Consider the following 13169-nt stretch of genomic DNA (forward strand, 5'->3'; position numbering starts at 1 on the left):
TCTGTGTACACTGCCAGGAGGGTTCACTCACACCCATCAGCTTTTGGCCCTGTCCTGCTCTCAACAACAGCTGGTCTCTAGCATGGTGCTGGTTCCTAAACTGTGGTGATATTCCCAGGAGTATGGTGAATGAACCCGTGAGGTCGCAAAACGGAAAAACCTTCTTCATTATAAGCAACATGTATTCAATATGATATAATAACATACATTATTCGATATATAATAACTTCCTCAACATATGGTAAATAAATATTAGTTTAATATTCATTACCAAAAAACCTCCCGAAAAGATATTTAATATCAATGCATAGAAAAATCACCAGGGTTAAAGTAAAGCAAGTACTCTGTATGATCTGAGCAATTTAATCAGCTTTCTGGATTCCCAGTCTTGTCTTCAAATGGGCTCAATAATACCTCCCTCATGACAACGTAACACGGGTTATCTAATGTAAATCTTAGAAAGTGCCTGGAACACACAGGGTGTTGAGTATAATGTAGGCTTGTCCACTGTTTTTCTACTTTCTTCTCTTCCTCCTCCAGGATTCCCTTCTCTAGTTCCTAATCCAGAGTCTCATTCTGACCACGTTTGGAAATTTTGTTAGAGTGGAACTAAGGTCTTAACTGTCAATAACTATATTTGTACTCAAATGGGCAAGTTCTGAAAACTAAAAAGTCTTGTATACTCAAATGAATGAATCTCTCAGTGATGGGATTTCAGGCCCAGAGATGAAATTCTTGAGGAGGGAGTGATTCCTAGAGATGTCGAGTATTTGTTACACCTGGATGGGGTGCAGAATACCTGTCTGCTGTGTTTCAGTGAAGATCTGTCACTTCCTCTGGACCAAAGTATTTACTTTCTGGCATACAAACCCAAGATAAAAATCTATTAAGATCGGAAAAGAAAAGTAGTTTTTTGGGAAAAAAAAAAATGAAACCGGCTATAGCTACTCATCTAGGATAATCTAGGGGAAGTGAAAGCTCCTGGTTCAGTTTTAAAACTGGGTTTTATTTTCCAGTGGACTGGAATGTACAAAAAAAGCCCAGCTTGCAGGAATCTCCCACAGGCCTCCCAGAGATCCTTTGTGAATATGTAAGTTATACGTATTTTCACCCAGAGTGAGAGCGTCGTATATTGTCTGGAAACAATTAGAGGTATTTTTCCGTCTTGATCTGACAACCTCAGACACATAGGCAATTGGCGGGGGTGGGGGTGGTGGGGGTTGGGTTTTCGAAGTCTAAGTTCTACTGTTAACTATTTAAACAGTTAAAGCATAAAAACGAATTAAGTCGAATATGCTTGGAGCCCCAAAGGGTGGACACTGATGGAACAGGGAGGCTCAGAGAGGTTTAAAAGTCACCGAGAAGAAAAATCTTGGAGCTTGGAAAATATTTTGTGGCCGCTAATGATTTTCCAAGACCCTTCAGGAAAATAGTGTGACAATGAAAGACCATTCAGGGAAATGCCTAATCTGCCACCAGAGGATGCGTGCGGACCTTGGAGACTGCCGGGAGCCTGGCATCACCCTAGTTCAAGTTCATCACCCTAGTCAGCACTATGACCCCAGATAGGCTGCAGAATGAAAGGTCTTTTTGTCAAGGTGTACCAGTCTCTTGGAAATGGCATTTGGATTATTAGAAAGAGAAATTCTGCTGGCTTACCTAGTAGTTTGTTTTGAAAAAAGGTTGGCATGGGAGGAGAGGTCAGAGAGGGGTCAGGGTAGTCTGAGAAGGCACTTGGGGAAAGTGAGCCAGTATGGACAAGAGATATGCAAAACCTGAGACAGACTCATGTGGCAAGTTTCATGAAAAACCTTTTAAACTTTGCTTTCAAACTAAAGTTAGAGGCAAATGTTCCCACCTCTCTCCTGCTTGTCAGCGAAGTCCAAATTGCCAAGTGCTATAAAGGACAATTGTGTCAACAGCACCAGGATTTGCATGTGCCAAATGGTAGTAAGCAAAAAGGCCTCACACTTGTGTAGGGACCTAACACTTGGCAGTGTGTTTTCACAGCTATGGTTTAGTGTATCCTAATGGTAAACTTGCAGGGGAAGCAGGAAAGTGACACCATTTCAAAGATGGGAAAACAGGGGCTGGGACAAGTGGAAGATCTCGTACAGTACCACAGATCTAGTGAGCGGTGGAGTGAGGATTCACACCTGGTCTACCCACTATAGTCAGTCCCTGTCCCCACGCCATGTGTGACTGCTGGGCTGCCCTCCAGAAAAGAGTGTGGGTTACTCTATGAGCTCATGGGGTGGGGAGGTGAGATGGTGACTAACATCCTGTCATCAGGATACAGCTGTTCATTTCTATTCCTGCCTTCCTTCCCCTTTCCTTACTTCCCAGGTGTGTGTCTGCAGCCTCCAAATGGAAATGAGCAAGAGGGACTTGCCTTCAGCCTGGGAGAAGAAGCAGAATAAAAAAGCTATGGTGTGAGAGGCCTGAGGTCCTAAGGCTCACACCTAGGTGAGGTAGCACATTTCAGTAGGGCTTCAGAATAAACTTTCTAAAATACACAATTTGACAGAAAAATCTCTGACTGCAGATCCATCAGCAGACTGGGCCAGGAAAAAGAAGACATCTTGTTCTCCATGGAGCATCACTTAGGATCACTGAGTTCTTGAGAATATACCCTCTTCTTTAAAAATACCAGCTTTTCTAGGGGGTGCCTGAGTGGCTCAGTGGGTTAAAGCCTCTGCCTTTGGCTCAGGTCATGATCCCAGGGTCCTGGGATCAAGCCTCGAACTGGGCTCTCTGCTCAGCAGGGAGCCTGCTTCCCACCACCCCCCACTGCCTCTCTGCCTACTTGTGATCTCTGTCAAATAAATAAATAAAATCTTTTTAAAAAATGCTTTAAAAATACCAGCTTTTTTTCAAGGATAGAATTTTCTTTTCTTATTCAATAAGAACCAAATTAGCATTAAAGACCAGCGTTATTAATAACATTGGTTCTATTCTGAAGAAAGCTAGCCCATCTTTTCTCAGAAAAGGGACTTACCTTTAGTCACAGGGTCTCAATTTTGATCAGAGATGAACCTTAGAGTCAGTAATATTTGTGCATATGACTCTTGGGTTAGGTTGATAATAAAGCTCTGTCTCCCCACCCATGATTCCAGAGTTAGCAGGGTTGCCTGTGCAGAACACCATAGAACTGTAGGCAACCAGACGCACAACAGTCTTCCAGTGAGAGAAAAGCAGGAGGGCCCAAGACTACGTACCACAGCTCAGGTGATTAGCAGGACCTCTTGGTCCCTGATCTGCATCTCTTTATCCTCATTTTCCATAACATTGAAGTAATGTATCATTTCCTCATTTTAACAAATTTGGAGGATAGAAACTGGTCCACAGGAAAAAAGTGAGAGCTGAAAGCCTGACAACACAAGTAGCATAAGATGCACAAGACACCAACATAAAAACTACAGATATTCATCATTCTGGGGCCCTCTGTCTAGGAGCAAAGACTACCTCAAAAGACTTTAAAGCCAACACTATCCTCTGCCTGGTACAATAACTGAAATTTCAAAGTAGGAGTCAAATAAGATTCTGCACACACTATTTGAGGAAACAGGAAATGTATAATGTTATTTTTAAAAAGTATTTTTATCCACATAATAATAAATCTGTCAGTCTCTTTTGTTTTTTGGTTTTTTAAATTGTGGTGAAAAGCACAACATAAAATTTACCATCATAACCATTTCTAAGTGTGCAGTTCAGTAGTGGTAAGTATATTCACATTGATTGAAACAGATCTCCAAAATTTTTCCATCTTGCAAAACTGTAATTTTATACCTATTAAACAAGCCCCCCCTTATCCCCCTTTCCCCAGCCTATGGCAACTGCCATTGTGCTTTCTGCTTCTGTGAATCTGACTACTCTAGATACCTCATATAAGTGGAATCCTACAGTATCCTTTTATGACTACCATTTCACTTAATAGAATGTCCTCAAATTTCATCCATGTTGTAGCACATGGATGAAATTTGAGGATTTTAAAAAGGATTTCCTTCCTTTTTAAGGCTGAATAATATTCCACTTTATATTTATATCCCACATTTTATTTATTCATTCATCCATTGACGGACACTTGGGTTGCTTCTACCTCTTGGCAATTGTGAACAGTGCCACTATGAACATGAGTGTGCATATTATCTCTTGGAGACCCTTCCTTTGAGACCCTGCTTTTATTTTTTTATTTTTCATTTTTTAAGAGGTAATTCCTCTGCTACTCAGAAAACATGATCATCAAAAATAACTTGAAAACGAGCCCTTTTTAAATTTAAATTATTTACAGAGAGCTGAGTTTCCCTCACAATCAGTACTTTTGTAGTTGGGTTAGTGACATGATAGGACTGGCAATCTTAACCTCTGTCTCTGAACAAGAATCTTATTCTCAGCCATGGCTGACCTCTTCTGTTTCCATCCAAAAGCTTCCTGTGTGAACGCTTCATTCTTTCCTTTCTGTGTGCCTCTGCTTCCACCCTCTGACCTTCTTTTCCCTAAACAGATAAAAGTCTTGACCTGTCCAGGGCCCACCCCCATATTTACCTGGAGGGGACCGCCACCTGCCTCACCTCATTGGTTATCATTATTACGTCATCCAGATCAATCACTGGGCACTCGCACTGTTCTAACTATTGCTTTGATCATTCGTTACACTTTGTTAGTCCCCATCAGATCCAGGCCCCACTAATCGGAAACAGCGGCCTTCCAAAAGCAAGGCAACCTGGTGACCAGGGGCAATTACTACATTGTTTGGTTTTTAAATTAGTCCCTTCTTGGTGCTCTGATCACCATCAGGAGGCTGGTGATTCAGAAACCCAGGGGGTGCCTGCTGTCTGTTCCTCACGCAGCCAGCCTGGATTCACACACACCCTGACAGTAGTTCCCAGCTGATGGTGACTTCAGCGGGCCTAAAAATCACAGTCCATGACCTAGATGCTTAACCTCCTCATAAAAGAAAGCCCTTCCTAGGACTTCTCATCCATAGACAATTCCCATTGTAGCAGACTTTCTCTGTGAGAAGCTTTGGGATCTTGTCATTAGGACCATGCCATACTACAGCTGAGGACCCTGGCTCAACAGAAGCCTGTTTCCTTCTGGCTCACACCTAGAAGGGGCCAGGAGTGAGAGTAAATGGAAGTGGACAGCTCCCAGATTTCCATATTACTGAGTAGGTGCTCAGGGTTCTAGTTCAAATGCCAGAGGCCAACCCTTGGAGGGAAGTTTGAGAAGGTCATTTGCGGGAAATTGAAGGGAAATTATGCCACCTTCTAGTGTGTCATTTTCTTCAATGTCCGTGTTTCCCAAACTTCAGGAATTTATGTAGAACTTCCATGATTCTTGTTATACACAATCCTCTTTTTTATTTTAAAGGAATCATTTACAAGAAAACTATTTCCTACTGTACATGGAAAGAAAGTATTTCTTGTCTTTCATTCAGCAGTGTCTAAAAATGTCATTTATTCCCACCTCAACTAGCACCTCGCCCCAGGGGTTAGCACGTAGATGAATTCCCCTCATCCAGTTGTAGTTTCTGTCATGACTTGGGGTGGCAGTTTGGTGGCCCCTGAATAGCATGAACTAGATTTGGCAGATTATTATTGCTAATGACCCATGGTAGCTATTCCTGTTAAGGATTTTTATTACATTGGTATAGTAGAGCCTTGTCTTGGAGGAATGACTTTGATGATTCAATGACAGGCTGTTATAAAGAATAGGATAGAAGCTTTTGGGACAGAACACTAACTTAGCTCTCTTTGGAGTTTGATATCAGGCAGGGTCTTATCTTCTTGTACTTGAAGGGTACCCACTGGAGCTGGTGTCCATTCTTCTTATCCTCTCTCTACACAATCCACTTAGTGTCTCTGGGACATGTATCAACTCATACTTTCATTGGCCAGAAAAGTGGCATTCTTCTGAAACAAAGTTTTAACTTCCAAAATGTCCACTTGGGGACCTTCAAACTGTATCCCAGCACATCCCAAGTTTGCTGTTTTAGAGTTCAGCACAAATGTGGCTGGAGTAAGAGTGGTCTTAAGCTATTCTTGATTACCTCCTAGATGGAGGGATTTAAGTTTCTAAGAGAAAAATGTCGTAGGAAGCACAGGAGAAGAAATGCATACAGCTTCTGCTTTCCCTCTTCCATCTCAGAAGCTGCAGTTAGCAGGAGGCATGTAGCTCAAGCATGCCTTTTGATTTAAGGTAAAAAGGAGATATTTTGTTTTTCAGTAAGGCAGAATATATCTTAATGTAGTAATTGAATTTAGTTCTATTTAGTCTAGTTTGATGGGGTAGATCTAGAGTTGGGAGGGAAGAACTGACATTGTTTAATACTTAACAGATGGATAGAAAACAAAAAGTTTAGGAGATAAGAATGTCAGAAGGTTACCAGCTGCTGTGGGTATAACAGTATAATGAATTTATTTGAAAGGTTAGCTTGTGTTTATTAACACATACCTCTCTTTCCATTATATTTTAGATTTGCAAATGATTCAAAAGGAGAGCTATTATTTTTGGCTAAATCTTGAATAGGCTGCTACGTTCAAAAAGGTGTATTTGTGTTTCATGTGAGCTGTACCTTATTACATAAGAAGTAATGCTCTTGAGTGGTGGAGAATTTGGAGTAGTAATTTGTTAGCATGTTAACTCTATGAAGCAATAGTCATTGCTTTCTATTCTCAAATTTGGATGTCTGAAGCTCACTAAACAATTATAGGAAGGTAAGTAAACTCCTTGACATATACATTAATTTTCATGTCATGATACATGAAATTCTACTTCTAAGGCAAGGACCTTAGAATTCTACATTAAGCAAGGGCCACTTCTATACTCCGGTAAGGGTAAATTTACCATTGAAAATGAAGGGAATTATTCCATTGGAAGTTTGTGTGAATAGAAGCCCCTTGGCACCAACTCCTCTCACATTATGTCTTGTATCAAATATGGAGTCAGTCAAATTGACAGCAGGCATTGAGGTATGATGTGAGCCTGATAGGAGGAGCTTAGCATTTGGAACCTTCACGGAGTCTGAGTCAGTGACTTCCTCAGGGATGTTGGTCAACGCTTAACCTGTGGAATCAGTCTCCCCAGCTTCCTGGTGGAGATTCAGTTGTTTAACTATTTAGCAGGGGTTCTTTAAAAAGCAGTGTATTACTCATTGGCTGAAAAGCAGTTTGAAGACATACTAAGTACCACTGTGGTTAAATTGAGGAAGGCTACTTTTATGCACACCTTCTGTAAAAACCATTAGATAATTCTTTGGGTCAAAAGGACAATGCATTAGGATAAATAAGTACGAAATAAGAGAAGTCATCGAATAGAAAGTGGAACACTTGACAGGAACTCCACGTGTGGTAGGATGGATTGGTTCTACGGTTACATGGGATTGCCAAAGGAAAATAGATTTGTGAGGAGGGCAGTAGGAGGGAGAAGGATGGGCAGGCTATTGATGAAAACCTGGCTAAACAATTGAAGCTCCAGGAACTTAAATATAAAACCAAACATGATATTTCCTTAAAGCACCAGCTCTTTAGGCCTTGGAAGCAAGTCATATCCGATCAACATTTATTTGTTGGGTATCTACTATGCATTTATTACTGTGCTAGGAATTGTGAGAAAACTAAAGGGTGAGAAATTAGGAGTCTTAAACTTCAAGGAATTTATAAACCCATTGGGGAGCCAAGGGTTACATATAGTAAGAAACTCTCAAGATAGCAATACAATCAAGCAATGTAATCAAAGACAAATGCTAGGTTTTATGGAAAAGGATGTATCGGTGAAGGCTGCAGTTCTTATTAATAGAAACTTTGGGGTAATTGCCAAAGACTTTACAGGAAGGTGGTGTTTGACCTAGGTCTTGAAGAGTTTTACTGTTCACCAATTTTAGATGGAAAATTCTTCACTTTAAGCCATTTCTGTTTCAGACCAAGATTGCTATTTGTCATTCTTCCTTTTACAGATTTCTTCTACTACTTTCCTTTTAAATGTTGACATTCTTCAAGTTTTGTACTTGACCTTTTTCTTTTCTACTTACAACCAAACACTATCAAAATGATGGGTTGAAAATTTAAATGAGAACAGAAAGTGGAGAGATAATAAAAGATAAACCCAGTATATGGGTTATAATAAGAAGTTATGGGGCTTGTGGTAAATGAAGAGTTTTTGTCTCCCTAAAGGTATTCAAATTTAAGTTTAAGTTTACACACAAACATATTCTTGTTCAACAAGTCACCTCTAGCAGCTGGGATTTGGCTTGCCATTGGGTGATTTATGATCTAACTACTGACTTTTCCAAAACATTGTTTTCTAAACCTGAGCTCTTCTGAGTTTCAGACCGATTTTTTTGAGTATCTGGTAGCCATCGGCACAGATGTCCCCCAGATATCTTAAACTAGGGGTTGGTAAACTATAGCCTATGGGTCAAATCCAACCCACTCGCCCACCCCATTCTACTAATACACAGCCACATACTTTACATACTGTCTATGGCTGCCTTTATGCCTCAGAGGCAGAGTTGAGTAGTTGTGACAGAGACTACCTAGCCAACAAAGCCCCAAATATTTACTATCTAATGCTTTATATAAAAAGGGTGCCAAACCCTGCCTTAAACCAACATGTTCCCAAATGAGCTCATCCTCTTCTCCCCCATATCAACTGTCTATTGGCTTTAAAGTCCCTTAGGTTTTTTCTTCTACCTCACTTCACTCTTCTCAAGATCTGTCCCAAGACCTGACATTGCTCATATTCTCCTTATCTATACACGAACACCAGGTTTACATTTTTATAAAAATAAAAATAGTGTGCCTGGGTGGCTCAGGTGTTAAGCATCTGATTCTTGATTTCAGCTCAGGTCATGACCTCAGGGTCGAGGAATCGAGCTCCAAGTCAGGATCTGCACCGAGTGTGGAGCCTGTTTAACATTCTCGCTCTCCCTCTCCCTCTCTCTAAAAAAACCCCAAACTAAACCAAGCCAAATCCATCCTCCACAAATCTGATCATGTCACTTCCCTACCCAGAATCCTTCAATGATACCCTGTTTCCTCCCAGATAAAGCACTTCTTTCGAATGGTACAATCCCTTTGATCATTTATATCCCTACCAACATGTTTAGCCTCATCTCCTTCCATTCTCCCACTTTCTCTCTGAAGTCTCTTACTAATGTAGTTATCACTGTCTTGAATGAATCACCCCCCCCACCCCGTGCCTCTGAAGATGCACATACTGTTCTTTTGTCTCTTGGTTTTATATCTAAGGAACATAATAGTCAAAATTCAACTTCAGCATCACTTCCATTATAGCACTGTCCCAACCCTGATCTCTCTTCTCCCTCTGCCCTGTGTGCTGGCCCCCAGATTTAGGGCCCCCTTCTTCCAATTCTGTAGTATAAAATGTCTAACTCTGTTAGGATGTGTCTCAAATTACATTTAGTTCTAATTACATACATTCAGTTCTCTCTCTCTCTGCTTTAGGTGTGAACTCCCTGAGAGAGCCTGTCTTTGTATATTTATATCCTTAGAAGTGATCATAATGCTTGCCAAATATTAGGTGCTCAATAAATGTTCAGTCAATTTTTTAAGTTGATTGTAAGTCAGTAAGTCTTTAACAAACAAGGATTAATCCCTAACTGATATGTAGAACATTTGCTGAAGGACCAGCAACCCTGGGCATAAGTTGTAAATACAAGTCCATGACTGATTAAATGATACATTAATTCAGTAGAAGAGAGGCCCTTTTGAAATGCAAATTACACCATGTTATTCCCACTCCTAAAGTCTTCCATGGTTTCCTTTGCACTTAGAATTAAAACTAAAAGCATTGAGGTAACCAACATCAAGCTTGATTCAGAAGTCCAGCCTCTAATCACTCCCTTTCCTAACTCACCACATTCTAGGCACATTGACTTTCTGTTTCTCAAAAGCACCACTTTTTCTGCCTTGGGGTCTTTGTACCTGTTTTCCATCTATCCTGAAGACTCTCCCACTCTTCCTCTGGCCAAATCCCATTCATCTTCACCGTCACAGTCCAAAGGTCATGTCCTCTGAGGGGCTTCTCTGACCTAGAATTCTCCACTCACAGTGTCTGGTCTTTTGCATTCAAGTGCTCACTACTATTTACAATAGCATGCTTGTTTGCTGGTTGGTGTTTAACATCTGTCACTTTTTCATGTCATGGGAAGCTCACAGAGCTGAAGATTTGTTCACTATTGGCATTGCCTAGCACATGACAGATGCTCCATGAGGATTTTCTAAATAAACAAATAAATGAAAAAGGGAATATTCTGGATTTTTCTGAATAGAGAGAGGGGTGGTTAGATCTCTCAGCAAACTGTAGGACAGACTGGAGTGAGCAAGGATTAACAGAAGGGAGAGGCATTAGGAAGCCTTTGCATGTAGGTGAGGCAAAAGTATTTCAGATCAACTGTGATGAAGTGGAGATGGAAAGGAAGAGCAAAACTTATCATTCTTTCAGACTCTATTCTTTTCTACCCAGAAAACTCAAAAGAAAAGCTTCAGAGAATGAATAAAAAAGTTATATATGTTTGCCATTTTCAAAAATCTGTGTCCTAAAAACATAGTTTTGCTACATAATAGCAACTAGTTTGAAAAAGATACAATGAAAAAGTATTCTATTTAAAATGGCAAACAAAAAAATTAAAATTATGAATAAACTAAATAAAAAATATATGATACACCCTTAAAAAAATAACAAACTTACAAAGAAGACTTCAGTAAATCTTCAAATTACCAGATTCTTTAGTAAGAAGCCTCAATCTTACTGAAAGTGAATTATACCTACATGAATCTATATATAAATGTAAGGCAATTCTTTTCAAAGTACTCAGCGGATTTTTACAAAATCTGACAGAAATAATTTTGAAGTTCATTTGAATGAATACTTTTTTAAAAGATTTTATTTATTTATTTGAGTGAGAGAGAGCATGTGTGTGCACATGCACGCCCAATGGGAAATTTGGTGGTGGAGGTGAGGGGTAGAGAGGAAGGGAGAGGGACAGGAGACTCCCCACTGAGCATGAAGCGGGACATTGGGCTTGATCCCATGACCCTGAGACCATGACCTAAGCCAGAATAGGAGTCAGATGCCCAACTGACTGAGCCACCCAGGTGCCCCTGAATAAATGTTTCAGAATAACAATAGCACTATCAAAAAAGGAAGCAAAGAGGAGGATGCTGTCTTTCTAACTATTAACAATTTCAAGCTATAATAATATGTATGGCAACCCGTGCAAGAACAACCAAAGGGAATACTGAACCAAACGGAAAATCCAGAAATGGAGCTAAGTATTTAGAAAAGATTTTAATATGATAAACAAGGTATTTCAAATGACTGAGGCAAGGATTAATTGTTCAACAAACAATTTTGATATACTATAAAAATAGTGGAAAAATTGAAATTAAATCTGTATTGTACCAAAAATATTTTTTAAAAGTATTTATATATATTAAAATGTAGCACATATACTATGTATTATGGTATCAGATGATATATTTAAATGAAACCATTAAGATATTATGGATAATATTCATATAATCTTTTGATGGGAAAATACTTTCCATAATAATACCAAAGACAAGAATACTAAAAAAAAACCTGACTTATTCAACTACATAAATTTTTAAAATTTCTTTGTTAGAAAACAACAGTAAGGTTAAAAGAAAAATGGTAATCTAGAAAAGTATTGGCTACATTTTATAATAAAGTTTCATATCCCTAACAGATAAAGAACTCCTAAAATTCACATTTTAAATGACTAATGTTCTCAAAAATTGATAATAAGCAATTAACATATATACACGTACAAGAAAAGAAATACAGATGTTTCACAGCATAAGAAAAAGTTTAATTTTACTAGTAATCAAAGAAATGCAGATGACAGAAGTAGCAAGATATAATTTTCACCCACCTACCTGACAAAACCAACATTACATGATAAATTAACATCCATTAATAACCACACTGCTGGGGATGATATAAATTGCCAAAACTTCCCTAGAGAGTACTACATGTCAAAAGCCTCAAAAACATATAAAAAGCATAAGCCTTTGAATCAAAAATCCCCTTCCAGAAAATTTTCTTTCCCAAAGTAAAAGTATATAAATGAAATCATTTGCAACTTTCATTTGTGCATTACACTGAGCACCCACCAGGTTCTGAGTATTGTAACTAAAGGGCAAGACACAGGAATAAATGGGAAAGAGACTAATCCCTGCCCTCAGAGAGTTTATGTCCTTACAGGAAGCACAGGCAGTAAATAAGGAATCAAATAAATAAATACAACAATTAGGGATTAATATGCTATGAAGAAAATAAGCATGGAAGCTGTTATAGGGAAGGCTTTTCAGGCTTTTCATAAGAGATCATTTAAGCAAGAGCTGAAGACTACAAAGGAAATATTTATGCAAAGAGCCAGGCAAAGAAAACTGCAATATAAAAGCCTCTGGCAGGAGAGAGCCTGGCACATTTAAGAACCAACAGAATCCAGGAAGCTGGAGAAGAGCCTGGTTGGGTGGGATGGTAGGAGGAGCGGGTAGGAGTGGTGTTTCCATCGCAGTGAGGGCTGAGGTGGGCACTGTCCCCTCAAACAGGACTTTGTGGGGCATGAGAAGCTGTTTGGATTGTGATCTATCTACAATGCGAAGCCACTGACGGTTTTTATGAGGGAAGGGTTGGGGTCTAATTTGTACTTCAAAAAATTTCCTAGGTGACTATGTGGAGAACAGATTTAAGGGGTGCAGGTGAGAAAGCAGGAAGACTGTGTGGGAGGCGATGACAAAGTCAGAGAGAGAGGCGATACTGGAAACATGAGGATGGGACAGAGACGGTTTACAGTGCTACAATATTTGGAAAAGACCTCCACGTTCTGTGAGAGAGGACATACTCAATAAAGTTATGAACTCCTTATTAAAGCTGAGTTGTCAGAAATAACATTGGCATAGCAGGCACCTTTTGAATCTTAGGTGAATAAACTGATAAACGAACAAACTGAAAACATGAGGAAATAACTGGTGGCACCAAGTCCTGGAGAACATGAGGAGTATAATCAAAAGCTGAGGTGAAACGGTACCCCTCGGCAAAGAAAGTCGTTTCTTCCCAGAGTGACCCCTGGCTCTACCTGCCCAGGACATTTAGTGTGCTGTGTATACATAGTTCTA

The 13169-nt window shown here is 39.6% G+C and overlaps 1 protein-coding gene and 1 long non-coding RNA gene across 2 annotated transcripts in view; one reads left to right on the forward strand and one right to left on the reverse strand.

Annotated features, from left to right (window-relative positions):
* MEIS1 (Meis homeobox 1) overlaps positions 1-13169 on the reverse strand; it is a 677893-nt gene that overhangs the window by 320530 nt on the left and 344194 nt on the right. The gene's annotated exons all lie outside the window — the stretch shown is intronic.
* On the forward strand, positions 1426-2849 carry LOC309871131. Its single transcript, XR_014315049.1, has 3 exons — positions 1426-1533; positions 2347-2466; positions 2546-2849. It is a non-coding gene; the product is annotated as an uncharacterized lncRNA (long non-coding RNA).

The sequence above is a fragment of the Mustela nivalis genome (genome assembly GCF_964662115.1).
Source record: "Mustela nivalis genome assembly, chromosome: 8".
NCBI lineage: Eukaryota > Metazoa > Chordata > Mammalia > Carnivora > Mustelidae > Mustela > Mustela nivalis.